Source organism: Oryctolagus cuniculus, chromosome 17 (assembly GCF_051225735.1).
Source record: "Oryctolagus cuniculus isolate XC-2025 breed Fujian yellow rabbit chromosome 17, ASM5122573v1, whole genome shotgun sequence".
NCBI classification, from domain to species: domain Eukaryota; kingdom Metazoa; phylum Chordata; class Mammalia; order Lagomorpha; family Leporidae; genus Oryctolagus; species Oryctolagus cuniculus.
Genome location: NC_142883.1, coordinates 63,503,946 through 63,531,510, shown reverse-complemented (window position 1 = coordinate 63,531,510; position 27,565 = coordinate 63,503,946). Strand labels below are relative to the sequence as shown.

General features: G+C 40.3%; 1 long non-coding RNA gene across 2 annotated transcripts in view; it reads left to right on the top strand.

The window, feature by feature from the left end:
* The first annotated feature begins 3,726 nt into the window (after positions 1 to 3,726).
* Positions 3,727 to 27,565, top strand: part of LOC103346477 (uncharacterized) — a 43,315-nt gene continuing 19,476 nt past the window's right edge. For both annotated transcript variants that reach the window (XR_016223703.1, XR_016223702.1), the window contains exon 1: positions 3,727 to 4,748. This is a non-coding gene — a long non-coding RNA (uncharacterized LOC103346477). The remainder of the gene's footprint in view (positions 4,749 to 27,565) is intronic.

Genomic DNA, 27,565 nt, shown 5'->3' with positions numbered 1-27,565 from the left:
GTCTTATTTTCTCTTGACCTGCTGGGAGACCCTGACAATAATACCCCAGCAACCCCCCGTATACCCTTTCCCATATTAAACCAGAATAGTCGATCCACCTATGCAATCCTATGATCAATCCCAAATAAACTAGGCAGTGCCCTAACCCTAGTAGCCTCAGTCCTATTTCTACCCATTATTTGTATCTTCAACTATCAAAACAATGAAGCACAATATCCTTCCCTCTAAGCCAAGGCTTATTCTAAATTATACTAGCAAAGCTCTTCACACCCAAGTGAATCAGAGGACCCTTCTTTTCAGACAAACAGAAGCCATTATGTAATTCCTCTAGCTAAAGACGGGAGGAAACCAGGACCAACCTGAAACTACACAGGGGTAAGGTTGTCTAGGAAAAGAATACCAGGGTGAATAAATTTCAAATCCTACCATGGGGTCATGTCAACTTCTGGGCTTGAACAAACAAAAGGGACTAAAAAGAAGAGCAAGACGGGATGAAGCCGAATCATGAACATCGGGAGTAGCAGGGAGTTCCTTCTGAGCTTATCAGGTGTCTATGAGAGGACTGTGACGACTACGACTCTGGACAGAGATTGGTTGTTTGACTTTTTTTTTTTTTGACAGGCAGAGTGGACAGTGAGAGAGAGAGACAGAGAGAAAGGTCTTCCTTTTGCCGTTGGTTCACCCTCCAATGGCCGCCGCGGCCAGCGCGCTGTGGCCGGCGCACCGCGCTGATCCGATGGCAGGAGCCAGGAGCCAGGTGCTTTTCCTGGTCTCCCATGGGGTGCAGGGCCCAAGCACTTGGGCCATCCTCCACTGCACTCCCTGGCCACAGCAGAGAGCTGGCCTGGAAGAGGGGCAACCAGGACAGAATCCGGCACCCCGACCGGGACTAGAACCCGGTGTGCCGGCGCTGCTAGGTGGAGGATTAGCCTAGTGAGCCGCAGCGCCGGCCTGTTGTTTGACTTTTAAAACCAAAAATCACAGAGATTTTTTTTCCACCCACTAACATTTTAGTAACCATTATGTGAAAACCACTGTGAACAAGACTGGGGAAGAACAATGGTCCCTGTCCTCTGTCATATTTTCTTGGCCCAAAAAGTACCACGACTAAAACTATTTCAAGATTTCAAAACATAATTTAGGCTGGCGCCTAAACCCGTGTCTGTACCAGTCACCTTTTCTCTCTCTCTCTCTCTCTCTCTTCCAGTTAGCCTGGTGAACTTCTCCCCCCGGGGGTCGTTCCCTCTAGTCTCCTCTCTCTGCTTGCTTGCCAGTGTCTCGGGCTATTGAGGTTCAGCTCACCTCGCGTTCCAGCGCTGGTGTGTTGAGTCTGCTGCTGGTGTCCCGAACTGTGGGCTCCCATGCTCTCCACGCAGGTCCACTGTGAATCACACGTTCCGAAAGAGTTTCTTCTGCTGTTTCCTCCCCTACTCTTCCTTGAACCTGCAGTATCTCCACTTTTATTAAACTGTCTCTCCCCGGACTATCAGTGTGCACCCTTTCTATTCCGCCATCTTGCCGAATTCTCCACAAGTATCACTTCTATATACGTCTTTACCATGTTGGTGTAATTAAATCCTAGCACTATAAATTTATGGCAATTGGTATTGGCTTTATCATTGTAAAATAATTAAATCCCTCAAATTTTTTTTCCATGAGGACTTTCATGAATCCAGTTTTCCAGAGCTATCTTAGAAAATGGCCCTGGCCATTGCAGCCATTTGGGGAGTGAACCAGTGGATGGAAGCTCTTCCTGTCTCTCTGTCTCTGTCTCTGTCTCTGTTTCTCCATCTGTGTAACTTTCAAATAAGCCTTTTAAAAATGGAGACACAGAGGATGGAGACTCATGAAGACACATGCTTCAAGCACAAGGAATAGGACTTTCAAGAGCTGACATGGAGTACAGAGATTTTACAAATGACAACATACAGCAGTGAAGAAAGGTCACAGTTCTATGGAGAGTGACACTGCAGAAAACACATGGGGTTTCAGGCACAGGAATGGAGATATATGAAGCCTGACATGGTTGCAGGCACATGGGGATGGAGACACTGGGGCAGACAGGGTCTACACTTATAGGTTTTGGAAACAAATGAGAAAATTAAGAGAATACAGATAAATTAGTGCTTAGAGAAAATTTGCATCCTTAAGTGAATATGTGAGGACGCTGAAACCAAATCCATCTTAGCATCTTTCTCAAAAATTACAGTTCAAAAATGTTGAAGAACATTTAAATAAAAGTAGGGAACAGATGACAACAGACATCAATTTAAAAAGTTTGTAGTCACAAAAGTACTACAGAAGCATATAAGGAAAAGCATATTTTAAAAGTTAAGAAAATAAATAAGCCAATAACTAATTTCAGGAAATTAAAACAGAATCATTCTTTATAGAGCTTACAGAACTTACTAAGAGGATTTTGCTAAATTCATAAAAGTAAAAATTTGACTCCAGAGATCAAAATCTGCTACATTCAGAAAATCAATTTCCCAAAACACAAATATAAGATCAAATAGAAAAATTCCTATATAATTTAATAAGTTGAACCAATTTTTAAGAAGTCATATCAACCAAGAAAAAAGTTCCGGCCGGTGCTGCGGCTCAATAGGCTAATCCTCCACCTGCAGTGCCAGCATCCGGGTTTCTAGTCCCAGTTGCCCCTCTTCCAGTCCAGTTCTCTGCTGTGGCCCAGGAGTGCAGTGGAGGATGGCCCAAGTGCTTGGGCAGTGGACCCACATGGGAGACCAGAAGCACCTATCTCCTGGCTTCAGATCAGCGCGGTGCACCAGCCTCAGTGGCCATTGGGGGGTGAAGCAACGGTAAAGGATGACCTTTCTCTCTGTCTCTCTCACTGTCCACTCTGCTTGTCAAAAAAAAATAATAAAAGTTTCACACACAAATTTTGGGTCCAGAAAGATGGAATTTTTTTTTTTTTTTTTTTTTTTTTTTTTGTGGCTGGTGCACCGTGCTGATCTGACGCCAAGAGCCAGGTGCTTCTCCTGGTTTCCCATGCAGATGCAGGGCCCAAGGACCTGAGCCATCCTCCATTTCCTTCCCGGGCCACAGCAGAGAGCTGTACCGGAAGAGGGGCAACCAGGACAGAATCCGGCACCCCGACCTGGACTAAAACCCGGGATGCTGGCACTGCAGGTGGAGCATCAGCCTAGTGAGCCGTGGCAACAGCCAGAATATTCCAAACTTTTAAGAAAGAAAAAAAGGCTTAAATTTCCCAAACAAGCTTCAACTGTAACAAAACAGAGAATATATTTCAATTTCTTTTAGGAAGCCAGTGTTGTATATATGATGCAAAGAACCTCAGGATATGAATTAAAAATGAAATTAAATAACATCTGTTTCATAAACAGGTGATATCCTAAGCAAATTATTATTATATGAATTCATTCATGCAGGAAAACATAGTAGGTCAATAACAAGCGAGACACACTAAAATGTGAAGAGCATTCAACATTCTCAAACAGACCCAGGTAGAAAAAGTGAGGGAATTACATGATCATTTATATTAAGTGTTAAAAAGCATTTAATAAAATTCAGTATCCAGACAGAAAAATCAACTGGCAAAATTGCAAAAACAGTGATTTCCAGTATGTGATCTAAAATGGACTACAACAAACTATTGACACAAGATCAGGGAAAGTTTTTCCCCTGGGAACAGACCCAGCCATGCCTGCCTTCTCTCCCATCTCTCTTTAACAGGGAATCAAACAACAAAAAAAGCATCAACCTTTAAGTAAACCAGCAACCATGTCAATATACCCAGATTACACCCATTACATACTGGCAATCAATGTAATCCTGAACTACATACAACTGACAAGTGAGGGTAACGAGATCACTGGGTAAAATGTCATTACCAGTTCATCCCATATGGGTGCTTGTTCGAGTCCCGGCTGCTCCGCTTCCCATCCAGCTCTCTGGGAAAGCAGTGGAAGATGCCAAAGTCCTTGAGCCCCTGCACCCACATCCGGGACAGGGAAAAAGCTCCTGGCTCCTGGCTTCGGATTGGCCCAGCTCTGGCCTTGCAGCCATCTGGGGAGTGACCAGTGGACAGAAGACCTCTCCCTCCCCCTTCCCTCCCCTCTCTTCTCTCCCTCTACCTTCCAAATAAATGATCTTTAAAAACCTGTCATTACTAACAGCAAGAAATAGGAAATCATATTAAAGGGCAAAAGACTAGAAAATACATATCTAGAAGAAAAGCGAATCAAGAAGATTCATTACACAATATCTTTAAACATTGTTCCGACGAACATCACAGAAACTTCCCAAAAGAGAAATCCTTCGGGATATGAAGAAACAAAGACCAGAATCGAAGAAGCGCAGTTGGCGGTGACTCACCTGGGGCGGCTTCTGCAGCTCACAGCGAACTATAGAGGTCCCGAGAGCCCCGAGGAACACGGAGGCCGCAGCGACCCCGCCCGGAAATCAGGCACCAGGGCAGCCTCCGACCCCAAACGCGGCCCGCACTCCCGTCGCCCAGCAACAACCTCCCACGCCCACTGCGCCAGCGAGCGTGCTGATTGGCTACGGCTTTTGTGACGCCCCTCACGCCCATCGGCTTTTCAGCTGTCCACTCAGGGGCCCCGGTGAGGGTGGTGGATCACTTCATCATCTCGCGAGATCCCTGTGTCCTAGTCGTGTCCAGTCTACAGCAGGAAGAGCGTCCCCACGGTGGCTCGGCCTTCTCTGCTCTGAGAAGGGGAAGCTGGAGACCTCGCGAGCGGGAAGTGGTGAGTGTGTGGGGCCAGGTTTCCCAGAAGGGGCCGTGGGCGGATGGATCCTGCAGAACCAGCTACAGAGGGACCTGGACTTCCCCCCAGTGAGCTCCTCCATCCGCGGACCCCACCGCTGAGGGCTGGGCCGGCTCCGGACACGGGCGACAGGCCCCGTCCCTGCACCAGCAACCTGGGCTCGCTCCAGAGCCTCCTCTCCGTCTCCCTGTGTGCAGTCCGCCTCTCCCCAGGTTGTGTGGAGAGGACGGAGGGAGATCCGGGAGAGTGGATGGGCTGTGGCGTTCACGCGGCGAGGAGGTTGGGGGGTCATCGGTCCCTCCTTTCTCCCCAGCTGTATACATTACAAGCTGGGGAAGTCAGAAATGAAAATCTTATTTTTGCTCAGCTCAGCTTTTCAGGCCAGTGTTGAGGTTGGCATCTGATGATGAACTTGCTGGCAGAGCTCAAAGGCAGTGCAGGCATCACCATGACACTTTAAAGCGTGTACTTTGGTGACCATTTTACAAGAGAGGAAAGCAGAGAATGCCCACCTAACCCTCCAGTGCAAAATATCTGTGAGCCTCTCCTCATTTTATGCTTCTTAAGCATGGACATTAGAACATCAGTGGGTTTATGTTTCCCTTTGCAGACTTTGCAGGGTGATGTCACCTCTACCCACCCTCCTTTTTTTCCTTGTCTTGGTTCCTAAAACTGCCTGGGCATGATGTCCAAAATACCTCCCTCCAGGAGTGCCTAATGAATGCCAGCCCCTGCATCACTCGTCCTGGGGGGCAGCCCCTGGCCCTGAGCCTTTTCCTGAGAGCAGCGACTTGAGCTGGGTTCAAACTCCTGGTACACCTGCCGTCGGTATCTCTAAGCCCTTGGGACGTTCAGATTTCCTTCTAACCACAGTTTCCATTGCTGGGAGACATAACAGTCAGTTACTCAGATGCTGGTATACCCAACCGGATTCTTTCAGACTTGAGAAGGGAGAAGGGTGTCACAGAAGACAAAGAAAAACCACTCTAGCTAAGTAGCGCCAGACCTGAAAAGTTCGGGACTCAGCAGTTTTTGGCTCCAGAGAGTTGTAGTCAGTGTAATCTGTGCCAAGTGAAGCCGCCTGAGAGGGTAAGACTGCCTGTGGAGAAAGGCTTATGAATTTGAGAATTTGCACCTGTAGTGTGATAAAATGCATATTTGGTAGTTGTCCCCATTTTCTGGTGCAGAGATTTTAGTGTTCAAACAACTTGTATATTAGTACATGTTCTATGACTTTGTTTTACTGAGAAGATAAATTAAAATATCCCTTGGCTTTCAGGGGTTCAATAAATTTCATAGTCAACTTTATAATTTTCTCAAGATTTTTGTTTGAGATTGACAGTATTACTGTTTCCTCCTGTAATTTTACTTTTAAACTACATATAGTCTCAATGTTTGTCACGATCATGATTTATTGTACTGTGTTGCCAAAACTGACAAAAATATTTTATGAGACCACTTTTCCCAAAGACCCCTTCTGAGCCAGCTCCCTCTTAATACACCGTAGCAAAACAGCAGATGAATGGCAAAGTACTTGGACTCCTACCACCCATGTGGGAGACCTGGATAGAGTTCTTGGCTCCTGGCTTCAGCATGGCCCAGTCCTGGCTATTATGGACATTTGGAGAGTGGACCATCAGATGGAAGATCTCTCTCTCCCTCACTGTCTCTATAACTACTTTTATAAATATTTGAAGAGTGTCCAGGGCTGGCACTGTGGCTCACTTGGCTAATCCTCTGGCTGTGGTGCTGGCATCCAATATGGGCGCTGGGTTCTAGTCCCGTCTGCTCCTCTTCCAGTCCAGCTCTCTGCTGTGACCCGGGAGTGCAGTGGAGGATGGCCCAAGTGCTTGGGCCTTGCATCTGCATGGGATACCCAGAAGAAGCACCTGGCTCCTGGCTTCAGATCAGCATAGCTCTGGCTGTAGCAGCCATTTGAGGGGTAAACCAATGGAAGGAAGACTTTTCTCTCTGGCTCTCTCTCTAGCTCTATCTGTCAAATAATAAATAAATAAATAAATATTTGAAGATTTTCCTTAACTTCATTCTAAAAATGTCTGTTTACATGTGTGCATTATATGTATATCACAGAATATTTGGAAATTTAGTATAAGCTATGGGAAGAGATCAGATCTTCTATATTTAATCATTTAACATTTACACACAGATACACACATATATACATATACTTTTACAAACAAAACTATGACCAAAATACACCTGGTATTTTGTAGTCTACTTTTTCCTACTCAACAATGTTTAATGAGCTTTTCCCTTCATGTTGTTAACTATTCTTTTTAAAGGTCATAATTTTAATTGGCTGAAAATATTAACCTCTCCTTTTGACTACTTAAGTTTCAACACTTTTTATACGATGAATAACTATAGGAAACACTCTTCATATAAGTCATGCATATGTCTGATTTTTAAGTTTAGACTGCTTTGTGTAAGTTGAATTACTAGGCCTGAGAATAATTATTGGGTCCGAGTAGGGGCATTTTAAGTACTATGATAAATAATGCTAAACTTCCCTACAGAAAAGACACCAGTAATTTAGCTACCTACCAAAATTGTCTAAGAGTAATTTTCTTGAGAAAATGCTTAGTGATAAGAGGTATTGAAAAATTTTAAAGGAATCATCAATTGAGTCATTAAAATGTCATCTCACTGTTGTTTTGCATTAAATTTGTTTTATTATAAGTGTGTGTGAATTTTATTTCCTGTTATTGTGTGTTTATATTTCTTCATTTCTATACTGCTTTTATCAATTTTAAAATAATCTTTATTTAAATGAATGGAGGGACCGGTGCTGTGGCATAGTGGCTAAAGCTGCCACCTGCAGTGCTGGTATCCCATATGGGTGATGGTTCAAGACCTGGCTGCTCCACTTATGATTGAGCTTCCTGCTGGGGCCTGGAAAAGCATTAGAAGATGGCCCAAGACCTTGGGACCCTGCACCCCTATGGGAGACCTGGAAGAAGCTCTGGCTCCTGGTGTTGGAAAGCTGGGACAATTAAGGATTGAAATAGCAGATACAAGATCTCTCTCTCTCTCTCTCTCACTCTCCCCCTCTCTCCCTCCCTCCCTCCCTCCCCCCTCTCTCTCTGCTTCTCTGTAACTCTGCCTTTCAAATAAATAAATCTTAAAAAAATAAAAATGTAAATGCCTGGAACAAATTTCATATATTTCACATATATGGTTTTAAGAGAATAATGATACTCCCCACTCTACCCTCTCTGTCTCCCTCCCTCCTTCCTTATTTTCCTTTTTATTTTTACAATGACATACTTTTTCTTTAAAATTTATTCATTTTATTTGAAAGTCAGAGTTATACAGAGAGAGGAGAGGCGGGGGGGTAGAGAGAGAGGTCTTCCATCAGCTGATTCACTCCCCAAGTGGCCTCAATGGTGGTGCTGAGCTGAACTGAAGCCAGAAGCCAGGAGTTCCTACTTCATCTCCCACGGACTTGAGCTACTTTCCATTGCTTTCCCAGGCCATAGCAGATAGCTGGATCAGAAGTAGAACAACCTGGATTTGAACCAGCACCCATATGGGATGCCTGCACCGCAGGCAGTGGCTTTAGCCATTATACCACAGCACCAGCCCCTACAATGACATATTTTTAATTTACTTTATACACACAAGCTTAATGCTCCACTAAATAAAGAATTCAACCAGTAACAAGTTGTAAGCATGAAAAAAAAAAGTTGATCCTCAAGAGTATAGACAAGGGCTAAAAAGTCAAATGTAAAAACATCAATTTTGATCATATGCACTACATTCTTTTTAAAATTCTGTATATTAGCTACAACAAATCAGAGAAATATGATAATTATCTTTATGGGGCTGGCATATTTCACTAAACATAATAGTTTCTAGTTGCATCTAGTTTCTTGCAAAAGAAAGGATTTCATCCTTTTTAATGATTGAATAGCATTCCATAGTGTGCGTGCATGTGTGTGTGTCTGTATATATATATATATATCACAGTTTTATTAATTAGTTTTCAGTTGATGGACATCTGGTTTGATTCCATGTCTTAGCTATTGTGAATTGAGCTACAATAATCAAAGGATACAGGTAAGTCTTTCATAAGTGAATTTTATTTTATTTGGGTAAATTCTCAGGACTGGGATTGCTAAGTCATATGGGACATCTATTTTCAGATTTCTGAGAAATCCCCATACTGTCTATCAATACTGACTATGTTAATTTGCATTCACATCAACATTGGATTAGGGTACATTTGCACCACATCCTCACCACAATTTGTTGTTGTTTGATTTTTGTACTGTCACTCTAATTATTGTAAAGTAAAACCTTATTATGGAATTTATATGCATTTTCCTGATGGCAAATGACCCTGAGCATCTTTCCATGTGTCTGTTGGTCATTTGTATTCCATCCTTTGAAAAATCTCTGTTTATATCCTTAGCCTATTTCTTAACTCGATTGCTAATTCTGTTGTTGTTGAGTTTCTTGAGCTCTTCATACATCCTAGCATTAGTCCTCTATGGAATTTATAGTCTGCAAATATTTTATCCCATTTTGTTGATCTTCTCTTAATTTGCTGAGTGTTTCCTTTCCATTGTAGAAGCGTCCTAGCTTCATGTAATCTCATTTGTCTATGATTGTGTTTATTGCCTGTGTTTCCGAGGTGTTTTCCAAGAAGTCTTTGCCTGAGCCAATGTCTTGTAGTGTTTCCCTTGTTTTGCTTGAGTAATGTGATGGTTTCAGACTTTAGATTTAAATCCTTGATCCACTATGAGATGATTTTGTATAGGGTATAAGATACTGGTTTTGTTTCATACTCACGCATACAGAGTTCCAACTTTCCCAACATCATTTGTTGAAAAGAATGCCCTTTTCCCAGCAAGTGATTTTAGGTCATTTGTCAGATTTCTTGGTTGTAGATGCATTAGTTAATGTCTGGGGTCTCAGGTCTATTCCATTGGTCAATCTGTCTAATTTTTTGCCAATGCCAAACTGACTTGATTATACCTGTGCTGTAATATTTATTGAAATCTGGTACTATGATGCATGCAGATTTAATTTTATTGTTTATGATTATTTTAGCTATTTTTGGTCTTATGATATCATATGAATTTTAGGTTCATTTCATCCAGATCTGGGAAGAATGTTTCAATATTTTGAATGAGACTGCATTGAATCTGTAAATTGTTTTGGGTAATATGGAGATTTTGATAAATTGTTTCTTCCAAATCATGAACAGGGAAGGTTTTTCCATTTTTTGTGTCTTTTTCTACTTATTTCTTTAACATTTTGTAACATTTATTAGAGAAATCTTTGGCTGGATCCTTGGTTAAATTTATCCCTAAGGATTTAATTTTTTGTAGCTATTGTGAATGAGACTGATCTTACAAGTTCTTTCTCAGCTATGACATTGTTTATATATATAAAAGCTTTTGATATTTGTGTGTTAATTTTATATCCAGTAACTGCAAATTTCTCTTATGAATTCCAATAATTGCTTAATGAAGACTTTTGGTTCCCTAATGTATCAGATCATATACTCTGCAAACAGGGATAATTTGACATCCTTCTTTCCCAACTTTATAGCTTTTCTTTCTTTTTGTCTAATGGCTCTGGTTAAAACCTCCAGAATTGTATTGAATAGTAGTTGTGAAAGTGGACATCCTTGTCTAGTTCTGGATCTCAGTGAAAATGCTTCTAACTTTTCACCAAAAAGTATCATTGTGACTGTTGATTTGTCATATATTATCATATATTTGACATATATTATCTTGTGTTGAGAAATACTCCCTCTATTCCCAATTTGCTTAAGATTGTATCATGAAAGGATTTTGTGTTTTATCAAATGCTTTTTCTGCATCTATTTTTTTATTTGACAGGTATAGTTATAAACAGTGAGACAAGAGACAGAGAGAAAGGTCATGCTTCCATTGGTTCATCCCCCAAAAGGCTGCTACGGCCGGCACTGCACTGATCCAAAGCCAGGAGGCAGATGCTTCTTCCTGGTCTCCCATGCAGGTGCAGGGGCCCAAGCACTTGGGCCATCCTCCACTGCCCTCCCAGGCCACAGCAGAGAGCTGGATTGGAAGTGGAGCAACCAGGACTAGAACTGGTGCCCATATGGGATGCCAGCGCCACAGGTGGAGGATTAACCAAGTGAGCCATGATGCTGGCACCTTTCTGCATCTATTTAGATAATCATACACATGGTCTTCATTCTTCCATTTGCTAATATGATGTATCATATTTATTGATTTGTGCATGTTAAACAATCCTTGCATATGATAGATAAATCTTACTTGGTCTGGGTGAATGATCTTTCTGATGTGGTGTTGGATTCTATTTCATAGGAATTTGTTGAGGATTTCTTTATCTATGCTCATCAGAGATATTGGTCTGTAGTTCACTTTATTTGTTGTATCTTTTTCTGATTTTATAATTAAGATCATGCTAACTGCTTAATAGGAGTTTGGGAGGAATCTCATCCTTTCACTTGGTTTAAATAGTTAACATTAATTGGGATTAGTCTATTTATTTATTTGAGAGGCCAAGTTACAGACAGAGAGGGAGAGACAAGAGAGAAAAGTCTTCCATCCAATGGTTCATGCCCCAAATCCATTCCAGCTGATGCTAATGCACCCAGGAAAGCACTGGAGGGTAACACAAGTGTTTGAAACCTTGGAGCTATGTGGGAGACCAGGATGAAACCCTTGGTTCCTGGCTTCTGGCTGGCCCAGCCCCAGATACTGCAGCCATTTGGGTGTGACCCAGAGAATGCAAGATTCTTTCTCTTTCTCTCTCTCTCTCTCCCTTCCCCCCCCCCCCAGCTCTGCCACTAAAATAAATAGAGGGAAGTGCTTGATGCAGCAAGATTAAGGCTCCATCTGAAGTGCCAGCATCACACATGGGTGCCAGTTTTTGTCCCATCTACCTCCCTGATGAGGCACCTGGGAAAGTGGGGGAGAATTGTCTGGGTTTTTGGGTGCCTGCCTCCATGTTGGGTACCTGAAAGAAACTGCTGGCCCCTGGCTCAGCCTGGCCCAGCCTCAGCTGTTTTAGCCATTTGGGGAATGAACCAAGCAAAGAAGACCTCTCTCTCTCTCTCTCTCTCTCTCTGTAACTTTCAAATGAATAAAATATTTTTAAAAGGCCATGAATGAGAGAAGAGAAATATTGAGAAATCTTCCAAATTCTAGTTTATTGCCCCAAATGACCACAAAGGCTGGATCTGACCCTGAAAGCAGCAGCCTGGAACCCCATCTGAGCCTCCTATTGGGGTGGCAGTGGCCCACCTACTTGGGCCATCCTCTACTGATAGAAGCCTTAGAATTAACATTAGCAGGAAGCTGGATTTAAAGTGACGCATTAGGCACCTAAACAAGCTCCTGTTTATTTTTAAATGAAAACTGTGTATGACAGTTATTATTGAAAGCTGAAAAGATTGTGAATGGGAGAGAGGGGACTTGTGTTTCGGGATTTAAGCCATGGAAATAGCCTCAAGAACAACCGACAACCTTACTGTATTAATCATGTTAAAATATGTTCCAAAATCTGTATATATGAAATACATGAAATTTGCAGACCTTAAATACAATTAAAAAAAAAGATTTTTCCAGAAGAATTAAAGTTATTTAACCTAGGTCCTTTCTTCAGGAATAATGATCTTTTAAATGGAAAGTAGCTTATATATAAGAGTGGGAATAAGAGTGGGAGGAGATGTACAGTTTGGCACGTGCTCAATCAGACTTACCCCAATGGTATTGTTGGAAATATGCCAGGGGATTCCAATTCAGTCCCATCAAGGTTGCATGTGTACCAATGCCATCTCACTAGTCAAAGTGATCAGTTTCAGTTCATAATTGATCATGATGATAGGATTAAGTGTCAAAAGGATCAGATAAACAAGACTAGTGTCTGCATATACTAACTGATAGAATTAAAAAGGAGAGAATGATCCAACATGGGAAGTGGGATACACAGAAGACTCAAAGAATGGCAGATGTCCTAAACAGCACTCTGGCCACAAAATCAGCCCTTAAGGCATTTGGATATGGCTAAAAAGCCCATGAGAGTATTTCAGGCATGGAAAGCCAAGAAACTGTGGCAAAAAAATGGCCTAAATGAAAGATCTCTGTGAGTGAGATCCCAGTGGGAAAAATGGGAGGGAGGAGAGAATTTCCATTTTGACTGTAACTTTGTCTAGATAAGATCAGAGTTGGTGAACTCAAGAGGCTTCCATAGCCTTGGCAGCTCATGACAAGGGCCTCGGGTGATTACTGACATCATAAATAAGAGTCATTAAATCAACAACAGGAGTCACTGTGCACTTATTCCCCATGTAGGATCTCTGTCCTTAATGTGTTGTACTATGTGAATTAAGGGCATAACTAATACTCAAACAGTACTCTATACTTGATGTGTCTGTGTGGCTGCAAACTGTTGAAATCTTTACTTAGTAAATACTAAGTAGATCTTCTGTATATAAAGATAATTGAAAATGATTTGATGAAGAATGCGTTGGGAGAGGGAGTGGGATATGGAATGGTTGCAGGTGGGAGGGAGGTTATGGGGTGGAAAAGCTGCTATAATCCAAAAGCTGTACTTGAAAAACTTATATTTATTAAAAAAGTTTAAAAAAGAATCATCTATTGAGTCATTAAAATGTTATCTACTGTTGTTTTACTTTTTTTTTATTATTAGTGTGTTTGAACTTTATTTCCTAAGTTCATTGTTCAATTATATATCTTCATTTCTATACTGGATTTACCAATTATAAATAATTTTTATTTAAATAAATGGAGGGGCCAGCAATGTGGCATGGCAGGTAAGGGTGCCACCTGCAGTGATGGCATTCCATATGGCTGCCAGTTCAAGAACTAGCTGCTCAACTTCTGATCCAGTTCCCTGCTGTGGCCTGGTAAAACATTAGAAGATGGTCCAAGTCCTTGGGCTCTGGCACCCCTATGGGAGACCTGGAAGAAGCTCCTGGATCCTGGTTTCAGATAAACCCAGCTCCTGCTGTTGTGGCCCATTTTGGAGTGAACCAGCAGGTGGAAGACTTCTCTCTTTCTCTCACTCTCCATCTCTGCCTCTGCTCTATGAAACTCTGTCTTTCATACAAATAAAAAAAATGTAAAAAAGTAAAAAATGTAAATGAAAGGAACAATTTTCATGTATTTGATGTACATGGTTTTAAGAGAATAATGATATTTCCACTATACCCTCTATCTGTTAGTGTCTACTTCCCTCTTTCCTTTCTTATTTCCTCTTATTGTTAATAAATGAGATGCTTTAAATTTAATTTAATTTACAAACAGGGATAACCCTCCACTAATTAAGGAATTCAAGCAGTAACTATTTGTAAGTACAGAAAAGAAAAAAAAACACAAAAAAATCAGTTTGCCTGAGATTTTCTGGTAAAAATTAATGGGAATTCCTCAGCAATTTGGCCAGTAATGGGTAGATGAACAAGAAAATCCGGTTCTGCTGTGTATAACTCAATACCATATCTTGCAACAGCCTCTTTGCTTTGGATTTCTTACATATTTTTGTGTATTTCACTATTTTTAATGAATTTAATGATGTTACACTTTGTTTCATGCTGGAAAATGGAATTCGGGTAACTGGAAGAATGGTCTTTTTAAATCAGGGCACAGGATTGCGCTTTCTGGAATTCAAGGTTGTTTTTATAGTTTGGGGCACAGTATCTGATAAGTCCATTGTTCATCTGCAATAATCCTTTTTTTTGGTTTCTAATTAGTTTATTGCTGTATCTCTTTCATTCGTTATTTATTCTGAACAACAAAAAAAACACAACAGTTTTGATGTAGTATCCATTCTGATATACAAACACCCTACAAACTGCAGTATTATGGTTCAAAATCTACAGGCAACACTAACCAAGATGATGTTTGTGTTTCTGAAAATGAAATTTAAGCCATTCATAGAGAGGGATTTTAGTTTTCTGCAAAATGAGTTTGCCTGCGATTTTCTGGTTAGAATCAATCAGAACTTCTCCGAAATATGGCCAGTTTTGGGAGGACGAAATGAAACAAATCCAGTTCTTTTGTGGCTAACACAATATCAGATTCCGCAACAGCCTCTTTGCTTTGGGTTTTCTTGCATATATTTCATGTATTCCACTATTTTTAATGAATTTTATGATGTTACATTGTGTTTCATGCTGGATAACAGAATTCAGGTAACTGGATGAATGGTCTTTTTAAATCAGGGCACAGGATTGGGCTTTCTGGAATTCCAGGTTGTTTTAATACTTTTGGGCACGTCAACCAATAAGTCCATTGTTCATCTGCAATTCCCTCCATGTCTTCTGGTTTTTAATTTGTTTGTTGCCATTTCTCTTGCGTTATTTATTCTGAACAAAGAATCAACATATTTGACGTCGTATATTTTCATATACAAGCACACAATAAAATGGAGTTTTATGGATCAAAATCTACAAGCAACACTGACCAAGATGATGTTTGTGTTTGTGAAGATGAAAGTGGAGCCTTTCATAGAACAGAAGGACTTTAGTTTTCTGCAAAACGAGTTTGCCTGAGATTTTCTGGTTACACTCAAATGGAATTCCTCCACAATTTGGCCAGTTATGGGTGGATGAAATGAGAAAAATCTGGTTCTCCTGTGGCTAACTCAATATCAGATGTTGCAACAGCCTCTTTGCTTTGGGTTTTCTTGAGGTTTTTTTTGTGCATTTCACTATATTTAATTAATTTTATGATGTTATATTGTGTTTCAAGCTGGAAAATGGAATTCACAAAACTGAATAAATGATCTTAAATCAGGGCACAGAATTGGGCTTTCTGGAATTCAATGTTGGTTTTATTGGTTTGGGCACATCGGTGGATAATTCTTTTGTTAATATGCAATTTTCTTGTTTTTTTCTTTTTTTGAATTTGTTGCTGTATCTCTTTCTTTCGGTTTTTATTCAAACCAAAAAAAAAAAAAGACCAGATTTGATGTAGTATCCATTATGATATACAAGCACACTGCAAACTGGGGTATTATGGATCAAAATTTACAGGCAACACTGACCAAGATGATGTTTGTGTTTAGAAGAGGAAAGTTAAGCCTTTGATACGACAGAAGAATTTTACTTTTCTGCAAAACGAGTTTGCCTGCGACTTTCTGGTTACAAAGAATCGGAATTCCTCTGGAATTTTGCCATTTATCATGGCTCAAATGAGAAAAATCTTGCTCTCCTGTGGCTTATTCAATATCAGATCTTGCAGCAGCCACTTGCTTTGGGCTCTCTAGCATATATTTCGTGAATTTCACTATTTTTAATGAATATAAGATGTTACATTGTGTTTCATGCTGGGTAACGGAATTCAGGTAACTGGATGAATGATCTTTTTAAATCAGGCCACAGGATTTGGTTTTCTGGAATTCCAGGTGGGTTTCATAGCTTTGGGTGCATCAGCCAATAATTCCATTGTCCATCTGCAATTCCCTCATTGTTTTCTCATTTTGAACGTGTTTGTTTCCGGCTCTCTTTCATTCGTTTTTTATTCTGACCAAAAAAACTAACAGTTTTGATGTAGTATCCATTTTGATAAACACTCTACAAACTGGAGTATTATGGTTCAAAATCTGATGGCAACACTGACCAAGACGATGTGTGTGTTTGTGAAGATGGAAATTAAGTCTTTCGTAGAACAGAAGCATTTTATTTTTCTGCAAAACGAGTTTGCCTGCGATTTTCTGGTTACACTCAAATGGAATTCCTCCACAATTTGGCCAGTTATGGGTGGATGAAACTAGAACAATCCGGTTCTCCTGTGGCTAACTCAATATCAGATCTTGCAACATCCTCTTTCCTTTGGGCTTTCTGGCATATATTTCATGTATATCACTGTGTTTAGAAGAGGAAAGTTAAGCCTTTGATAGGACACAATAATTTTACTTTTCTGCAAAATGGGTTTGCCTGCACTTTTCTGGTTACCATCAATCAGAATTCCTCTGTTATTTCACCAGTTATGGGTTGATGAAAAAGAAAAATCTGGTTCTCGTGTGGCTAACTCAATATTAGATCTTGCACCAGCCTTTTTCCTTTGGGCTTTTTGCATATATTTTGTGTATTTCATTATTCTTACTGAATTTTATGATATCACATTGTGTTTCGTGCTGGATCATGGAATTCAGGTAACTGGATGAATCGTCTTTTTAAATCAGGGAATGGCAGTGGGCTTTCTGGGATTCAAGGTTGGTTTAATTGTTTTGGGCGCTTAGGCCGATAATTTCATTGTTCATCTGAAATTCCCTCCATTTCTTCTTGTTTTAAATTTGTTTGTTGCTGTTATCTCTTTCATTCCTTTTTTTATTCTGACCAAAAAACTAAGTTTTGATGTAGTATCCATTTTGATATACAAGCACTCTACAAACTGGAGTATTATGGTTCAAAATCTACTGGCAACACTGACCAAGACGATGTGTGTGTTTGTGAAGATGAAAGTTAAGCCTTTTATAGAACAGAAGCATTTTATTTTTCTGCAAAACGAGTTTGCCTGCGATTTTCTGGTTACACGCAAATGGAATTCCTCTGCAATTTGGCCAATTTATGGGTGGATGAAATGAGAAAAATTTGGTTCGCCTGTGGCTAACTCAATATCAGATCTTGCAAGAGCCTCTTTGCTTTGGTTTTTCTTGAGGAGTTTTCGTGCATTTCACTGTATTTAATGAAGTTTATGATGTTACATTTTTTTCTTGCTAGATAACAGAATTCAGGTAACTGGATGAATGGTCTTTTTAAATCAGAGCATGAGAATGTATTTCCTGGTATTTACATTTGGTTTTATAATTTTGGTCCCATCAGCCAATAATTCCATTGTTCATCTGTTCGTGTGTGGATGCAACCATAAAAATCCAGTTTTCTTGTGGCTAACTCAGTATCAAGTCTTGCTATAGCCCCTTTGTTTTGTGTTTTCTTGCACATTTTTCATGTATTTCTCTATTTTAAAGAATTTTATGATGTTACATTTTGTTTTCATGCTGACTAATGGAATTCAGGTAACTGGATGAATGGTCTTTTCAAATCAGGGCACATGATTTGGCTTTCTGGAGTTCAATGTTGGTTTTATTGTTTTGGGCTCATCAGCCAATTATGCCATTGTTCTTCAGCACATCGCTCTAGTTTTTCTGGTTTTTTATTTGTTTCCTGCCGTATCTCTTTTGTTCATTTTTATTCTCACCCAAAACAACAGTTGTGATGTAGTACCCATTAGATATACAGAAACACTACAAATTGTGGTTTTATGATTCAAAATCTATCGCTAGCACCGACCAAGATGATTTTTGTGTTTGTGGAAATGATATTTAAGGCTTTTGTAGACCTGAGGGATTTAGTTTTTCTTTCTTTCTTTTTTTTTTTTTTTGACAGGCAGAGTTAGACAGTGAGAGAGAGACAGATAGAAAGCTCTTCCTTCCATTAGTTCACTCCACTAATGGCCACTACTATGAACACTGCACCAATTGAAGCCAGGAGCCAGGTGCTTCCTCTTGGTCTCCAATGCAGGTGCAGGGCCCAAGGACTTGGGTCATCCTCCACTGCCTTCCCAGGCCACAGCAGAGAGCTGGACTAGAAGAGGAGCAACCAGGACAGATTCTGGTGCCCAAACTGGGACTAGAACCCAGGGTACTGGAGCTGTAGGTGGAAGATTAGCCAAATTAGCCATGGCACCAGTGGAATTTTAGTTTTTCCAAAACAAGTTTGCCTGTGATTTTTTTTTTGTTAAAGTCAGTAAGAATTCTACAGCAATTTGCCTGGTCATATGTGGATCAAACCAGAAAAGTCTGGTTCTTTTGTGGCTGCAGCTGGGCTGATCAGGAGCCCTGAGCAGGAGCTTCTTCTAGGTTTCACATATGGGTGCAGGGGTACAAGTGCTTGAGCCATCTTCTGCTGTTTTTCTAGGCCATTTGCAGGGAGCCAGGTCAGAGGTAGAATGGCTGGGACTCAAACTAGTGCCCATATGAGATGCTGGCACTGCAGGCAGAAGTTTAACCTACTATGCCACAGTGATGGGACCATAATATGTTTTAACTACCCAGTGTTGATGTACACTTGAATTGTGTCTAGTACAGGTAATGGCAAACAGACAGCCACTTGGAATATTGCTGTGCAATCCTTTGAAGGAGTGGTTGTTTGGTTGTCTTGATTAAGTGCCTGAAAGTGGGCCAATTGTCCCAGCTGTCAAATATAGTATAAGAGCTCCTCAGTGTCAGTTTCCTCCCAGCTTGCTCATAAGACATTCAGATGATCTCAGAGTATGTGTAAGCCTACTTAAGGCATAAGGTTTGTTCTGGTAAGCCATGGAATGAAAGGAAATAAAATATTTATTTATTCATTTTCAACCTTTTTTTTCAGATTATTTTAAAGATTTATTTTATTTGAAAGACAGAGTTACAGAGAGAGGTAGAGACACAGAGAGAGGTCTTCCATCTTCTGGTTCACTCCCCAGATGGCTGCAACAGCTGGAGCTGTGCCAATCTGAAGCCAGGAGTTAGGAGCTTCTTCTGGGTCTCCCACATGGGTGCAGGGGCCCAAGGACTTGGACCATCTTCCACTGCTTTCCCAGGCCATAGCAGAGAGTTGGATCAGAAGAGGAGCAGCTGGGACTAGAACTGGTGCCCATATGGGATGCCAGTGCTTCAGGCCAGGGCTTTAACATGCTGTGCCACAGTACCAGCTCCAACATTTATTTTAGATGCATAATTAGTATCACTTTTTATAGCAGCATTTTTAAAATTTGAAAATGTGTGCTGGCCGGTGCTGTGGCTCACTAGGCTAATCCTCCACCTTGTGGCACCAGCACACCGGGTTCTAGTCCCGGTTGGGTCACCAGATTATGTCCTGTTTACCCCTCTTCCAGGCCAGCTCTCTGCTGTGGTCAGGGAGTTCAGTGGAAGATGGCCCAAGTGCTTGGGCCCTGCACCTGCATAGGAGACCAGGAGAAGCACCTGGCTCCTGCCTTCAGATCAGCACGGTACGCCAGCTGCAGCACACCAGCCAAGGCGGCCATTGGAGGGTGAACCAATGGCAAAAGGAAGACCTTTCTGTCTCTCTCTCAGTGTCCACTCTGCCTGTCCAAAAAAACAGAAAAAGAAAATGTGTGCCAGTGATTTACTTACAGTATTAAATATATGGTTACGATATATGAGCTTATTGAAGAGTACTTATATTAGTTTATATTATATTTAAATTCCACTGGAATTTACGTATGATTGTGTTTCCATTCTCCATCAACTATTCATTTCTAACATTGTAATGTTAAGCAGCCGTGCACAAATAAGAGCTCTATATGCCTCATTGTAGTAAACCATCCCACCCCAACACAATCCAACACTGCTGTGTTTTTCATGTTGATATGTTGATATGTTTATGTTTTCAGCACTTTTTTTCATCAAACCATTTCCCTGTAAATCCTTCCAATTCTGTGTGACAAGCACGATTTATTTCTATTTAAAGCAATATTGAAAATGAAGACATGACATGCTTAGTGCCTTCAACATTGCTTTTGAGAACTGCTAACATCTCTAGCACAACACCTGTAATAAATTCAAATCACACCTTAATATAAGGCAGCACAGCATATGAACAATCAAAATCTGAAATCAACACATAATATTGTCAAACTAGAAGCTGTAGCTAATATGTTTCCATATTTATTTATTTATTTATATTCCACATAAAAACATACTATAAAACTCAGGATGACTTTAAAGAATTCTTTCTGAAAAGTGCAGTAAGCAAATATGAAAGCCTGAAAATTATTTCAGAATTACTCCTGTTATGGTTGGCATTAAGATGCAGCAGGTTAAGTGCCACTTGGGACACCACCATCCTACATCACAATCCTGGTTTGAGTCCTAGTCCTCTGCATTTCCAATCCAGCTGCCTGCTAATGCACTTGGGCAGGCAGAGGATATGGCCAAGGTACTCAGCCACTGATAACCCATGTGGGAATCCTGAATGAAGTTCCAGGCTCCTTAATTCACCCTGGCCCAGTGCTGGCTGTTACAGTCATTTTGGAAGCTAACCAGAAGGTGGAAGACCTTTCTGTCTCTCCCTTTCTAACACTCTGCCTTTCTGGTAGATAGATAGATCTATTTAAAAATAATTTTTAAAATTCTTCTCTTAGGAAGAAGTAATTTTCAAAATTATTTGTTTGAAACAAGTAGATTTGGTACAATGTTACAAAAATAAAATACAACATATTAATGAAAACTCAGATTTGTTATTGCCATCTATTTACAAAATCAAAAATCAGTCTGTGAAAGTCCAAACTTTACTCTCAATAAAAATGTAGATGCATGCTTAACTCACTTTTAGATTATAACTAAAGCAAAATCTTAGAGAAAGAAAAATCTCCCTAAAGTTTAAAGTTTAAATGGTTCTACAAATCTTAGCCATCCTCACAAATAGCTCAGAAACAACCCCTAAGAAAAGGAGAGGCTGATGAGAGATAGCATATTAGGCTTCTCATTTCAGCAAGTTTTTCCTGTCCATATATTGGCATTCAAGTATAGTTTCACTTGAAAAAATAAAATGGATATTTACAAGTCAATCATCTGATTTTCACGTTTAGAACTATTGCACAAAATGGTATCTACCAAGGGCACTCGAAAGTTCTTTATACAAAGAGATGATTGATTGAGATAGATTCCTTCAAAGCTTTGATTTTATAGACTATTTTGCAGAAAGTGAATTTTCTGAAGTATGAACTATATGCATATTAATATAACAGAGAGAGAGACAGAGAGAAAGGCCTTCCTTTTGCTGTTGGTTATTAAGTTGTTCGTCAACAGTCAGGGCAAGGGCTGATCAAGTCACTCTGCCACCTACATGGGAATCGCAGATAAGGTTCCTGGCTCCTCCACTCCTGGTTCCTGGATCCTAGTTTTGACCTAGACCAGCCTGGTCATTGTGGCCATCTGGGGACTGAATCAGCAGATGGAAAACCTCTCTCTGTAATTCTTGCTTTCAAATAAATAACAACAAACATTTAAAAAAATAAAAACACATAAAAATGCTCACCATAATTGGTCATCAGTGAAATGCAAATTAAAACCTCAGTGAGATACCTAGTCATACCCAACAGAATGGATTATATATTTTTAATAATTTATTTTATTAATATAAAAAGAACAGATGCCATATAGTTAAAACATACAATTCTAAGAATATGATCAGTATTTAGACAGTGCCATAAGCAAAGTGGAGGTCCCAGGGCTGGTCTAGGTCAAAACTAGGAGCCAGGAGCCAGGAACCTTATCTGGGATTCCCATGTAGGTGGCAGAATGAAAGGAATTGAACTTATTTTAGCTGCTTTTCCCAAGCCATTAGTAGGGAGCTGGATTGGAAGTGGAGCAGCCAGGTCATGAATTGGTGCTCATATGAGATGCTCCATTACTGGCAAGTAATGACCTGCTATGTCACAATGCTGGCCCCTCATGTGCTCTTATTTATATGTGTTCTTTTATGAAGTGTGTTCAAATAATTTTTCTTTTTTATTGGTTTGTTTTATTGTTGAGTTATAAACATCTGTATATAAGTTGTATGAAAATGTATGCATTACAAATTTCTACTCTGTGTGACTTGTCTGTTTTTTCCTAAAAATTATTTATTATGTTATGCTCTGTCGCTCCCCCTCTTCATGGAGGAACGAGACTAAACCCTGCCTAGGCTTCATATCCGAGTCACGGCACCATTATGTCGCTCCCCCTCTTCGTGGAGGAACGACACAGGACCCTGTGCTGTTCTTTTATCTGCTCGGCCCTCCCCGGGTTTGCTGCTGGTTCTTCCCAGGTTGGCTACTGTCCCTTCCACCTCCATGGAAGGGCGGTTCCCCCTGCCGCTTTCCCCACTTCCACGGGGGAGTGGCACACCGCCGGCCGGCTCTCTCGGGGGCTGCACAGGTGTTCCTTCAGATAGATGTTCCTTCAGATGTTCCCCTTAGATGTTCCTGGTGCATGTTGTCTCTCTCCTCCTTTATAGTCCTCTTCCACCAATCCCAACTCGGCTGCCCACACGCCGAGTACGCTGCTCTCCTCCAATCAGGAGCAGGTCCTACAGTTTATTGGTTGAACTGGAGGCAGCTGTGTAGAAGCTGTTTCTCCCTTCTCAGCGCCATATTGTGGGAGAGCAGATGCATAGAATAAGTCTTAATTCCAGTAACTTAGTCTAGTCCAAGTTGCTCCCAGTTGCTCCCCACAGTGCTCAACATTAGATGATATGTAAAACTGAGAAAGGGATATCAAAGAACTGTGCTTTCTCTTTGAATCAGACATGAGTAATAATAAGAAGGTAAATTCTAAGTAGAGAAGTGTTTGGTTCATTGTGTTTTTTATATATTTTCCTTTCTTTCAGTTTCCTGTAATAAACTTCATATCTATTCCCTTGTATACTATAGTTCAATTAACACAAAACATTAGGCAGTCTTTAAAAATTTTTCTATTAACTATAAAAAATATACTCAATTAAGAATTCTTTATCATTTTATTTTAGAAGAAAAGCATCAAATATTCAGGAAACTTTATTGTGAAATCAAATAGACATAGTTTTCATTTACCCACACATGAATATAAAATGCACTCAATTGGTAAATCACAGAGATGACAAAGGGAAAACAATTTTCATCTGAAATATTTCCTGGCTTTTGCTACAGCAATTCAGCAGTAATAGTTATCAAGACAATGTACATTAAGAAAACAAAAAAATCAAAGCTAATTATCTATAGTAAACCAAAAGAAATTTTGAAATGGAATGATTTGATTCAAAGAAAAAGCACCTTCTATGAATTTAGAAAAATAACTTTCATTTTAAATGGAACAATAAAATAGAATTAGTTAACCATGACTTGTTTCAAAGAGGAAACAAATACAGGAATTGATTTACTGGGCGAGAAAGTAACATAACAATTCAATTAAAAATCTGATCTAACATCAGCTGATTCCTTTCTGACTCCAGGGTAGTTAATGCCTATATATCCTTAACCACTGCAGTTTTCTCTTCTCCTTTCCTTCATATTTGAGGTTATGAGTATTGCACTTTGTATAGACTAGGTAGGAAATTTTCCTTCTGTTCCTCTTAAAATAGCTTATTTAAAAAGATAACCTGAGGCAATTAACAAAGCAAACATAAGCAGTTTTTATCCAATCCATTAACACTTAGACACTGCTCACACTTTTGTAACCAAATTATGGTTAAGTGCATAAGTAGCCAATATATTCAATTTTCAACAGTAATAAAAATCTCAACAGTGTGCCTTATGGCACACTCTTTTAATTTATTTGACAAGTAGAGTTATAGACAGAGAGAGAGAGAGAGAGAAAGGTCTTCCTTCCATTGGTTCACCACCAAGTGGCCACAACGGCCAGTGCTGCACCATTCCGAAGCCAGGAGCCAGATGCTTCTTCCTGTTCTCCTATGGGGGTGCAGGGGCCCAAGCACTCGGGCCATCCTCCACTGCCCTCCAGGGCCACGGCAGAGAGTTGGACTGGATGAGGAGCTACCGGGACTGGAACCCAGTGCCCATATGCGATGCCGGCACCACAGGCGAGGATTAACCAAGTGAGCCATGGCAGCGGCCCCTGGCACACTCTTAACATTAGTAAAAATAAAATTTCAGCAATCATAACCTATAAAATCAAACAATAAGGGGAAGAGTAAAGATTGACCCTGATCGATAAATCAATTTAATTCCAGATGCCATCCTAGTTCGATGTACCTGGTGTTCTAAGAGTATTTCAATCACAGATCTAGAAAACCCATTTCCTTTTTTTATTATTATTATTTTATTTGACAAAGTTAGACCATGAGAGAGAGAGAGAGACAGAGAGAAAGGCCTTATTTCCATTGGTTCACCCCCCAAATGGCTGTTACGGCTGGAGCTGTGCTGATCTGAAGCCAGGAGCCAGGTGCTTCATCCTGGTCTCCCATGCAGGTGCAGGGCCCCACTGCCCTCCTGGGCCACAGCAGGGAGCTGGACTGGAAGAGGAGAAATCTGGACTAGAATCTGGCACCTATACGGGATGCCAGTGCCACAGGCAGAGAATTAACCGAGTGAGCCACAGCGCCAGTCCCATAGAAAAGCCATCTCCAAACTAAGTGTAAATTTTTACATTGTTTTGGTATTAAACATGCTATTAACATGCTGTCTTTAGCACATTGGATTGAACGGTATATTCTGATTATGCTGCCATTTTTGATGCTATTTTTCTTTAAAGTTTTGTCTAGCATAGTAAATTATTTTGAGACATTAAAATAATTCTGCTGAAAATAATGTAATATAACAAAACTTCTCTGACCTTGCTCCACTGTGATAGATTTTAATGAAACTGCAGTGACCAAGTTACAAAATGTTCAACCAAGTTGTTTTTATGAGAATTATGTTCGCATATTCACTCATGCAAAAATGCAAGATAGTGTAATAGAAACAATAGTTAAACATTGTGGCTGTATGCATCTCCCTTTATACTATGTATTTAGAAACTGGTAAAAATCTTAGGTACTAGCAGTTGTGGCAAAACTTGGCAAACTTTGTAGTTGAACCATTGAAAAGGCCCTTCTTACAAGATAGTTACATGACCTTTTCAGGAGTGTGCTTTTAATTAAAGAGATTAATAAAGTGAATAGCTGTTAAAAAATCCAGAAAAGCCCAAATTTTACATTGTGGCTAATTGCATTTATACATCAGGGTTAATGATATCTAGTCCCTGTCTGCATAGATTTAATCTAATTATCCATACTGCATATTGCTTTAATAGCCACGTTAAAAAAACTACTCTTTACTAAGTAGGGTCAGTTATTATAACTTAAAAATTAATTTTTAGGGGCTGGTGCTGTGGCATAGTGGGCTAAGCCTCTGCCTGCAGCACTGGAATCCCATTTGGGCACCAGTTGAAATCCTGGATGTTTTACTTCTGATGCAGCTCTCTGCTATGGCCTGGGAAAGCAGTAGAAGATGGCCCAAATCCTTGGGCTCCTGCACCCACATGGGAGACCCAGAAGAAGCTCAGGGATCCTGGCTTTGGATTGACATTGCAGCCAGTTGGGGAGTGAACCAGCAAAATTGTAGACCTCTCTCTCTGCCTCTCCTTTTCTCTCTGTGTAACTCTGTCTTTCAAATAAATAAACAAATCTTTTTTTGTAAGGGAAAGAGTTTATTGGGGAAAACCCAGGAAACTAGAGGGAAGGGGCGAAGAAGGACAAAGAAAGTAATAGAGAAGAGAGGGGAGCAGGAGAGAGGAGAGAGAGAAGGAGAGAGACAGCGAGGATGAGAGGAGCTGAGAGAGAGAGAGAAGGAGAGGAAAGAGTGAGAGAGAGAGAAGGGAGAAGAGAGCAATGGACAAATCTTAAAAATTATTTTTTAAATTTTATTAATTGATTTGAAAGGCAGAGTTACAGAGTTAGAGGCATAGAGAGAGGAAGAAAGGTCTTCCAATTCACTCGCCAAATGGCTGTAACAGCTGAAGTTGGGCCAATCTGAAGTCAGGATCCAGGAGTTTCTTCTGGGTATCCCATGCAGATGCAGGGGCCCAAGCACTTGGTCCATCTTTGACTGCTTTCCCAGGCCATAGCAGAGAGCTAGATCAGAAGAGGAGCAGCAGGACTTGTACCACCACCAATATTGGATTCTGGCACTGCAGGAGGAGGCTTACTGAATTGTTTTAACAAGGGTATCAAACATCAGGGATGAGTTCAAGTTAAAATTCACTGGAGAATGGGAACATCTAAAAGGGTAGTCACTTCACATGCCCATCAAGATACTTGAATAATTTGGAGAGTTGCACAGCAACAAACTAGAAAATGAAGAGTACCAATAACCAGTGCTACAGACTCCTTCTCTTTGAGCTCATTTTTGAGGTCTTGGCAAAGCTGCTACTCTTGATGACATTCTTGCTATGCTTCTCTTCGACCTTAGGGATCCACTTTCCATTGAACATCTTCATGGAGTTAGCACCTGCATCAACCACCTTTGCATTGGGTTGCTCGCTCCCCCTTTGAAGCCTCTGTGAGACTCTGCTTCACGTGGCCCTGCCACCAGAGCTGGAGGCTCCTGGGCAATGTGCTAGCTATGGCATCAGGGTCTGATAGCTTACTCAGCAGCAGTGCAAAACAGCACCTGGGGGGAAGAAGTAGCAGGTGAAATGTCCTCAGCTGATACTACCTTTCTGGCTGCTGCCTGAAGCATGGATGAAGAAGGAAGGCATTGCAATGCAAGAACATAAAAGTGCAACCTGTTGCCTGCAACTTGCCTTTGTTTTTAAAGTGTTCTTTGAAATAAAAAAATGAAATTTTGATGAATGTAAAAAAAAAATAAGTAAACCACAATACATCCAGATTCCTCATAGGAGATTTGGTATACATTATTGAAAATATAAACGTGACAATAATCAATGACAAGATAAAACAAAGTAAAATTAGTTTAAGTATAATGCTATATATTATGTTATGATTATTAAGGGTAGAAATGGGTAACTTAGCCCTTGATTGCTAGAGAACAATGGTTTTCTTTTTTGTTTTTGTTCTTTACTTCTTTTTTTTCTTCATACTAATCAGTAAACTCTCTACTTGGTGTAGGGTTAATCTTATGAGTATAAGAATTAACTGAAAATTTATTTCTTTAAAAAATAAGAACAGGAAAGGAAGAGAGTGAAGGAAGAAAGGCAGGAGTATGGGTGGTGGTGGGGGAAGCATCATATTCCCAAATCTGTATATATTAAATGCATTAAATTTTATTCCTCAAACAAAATAAATTAAAAATTAAAAAAGAAATTGGTAA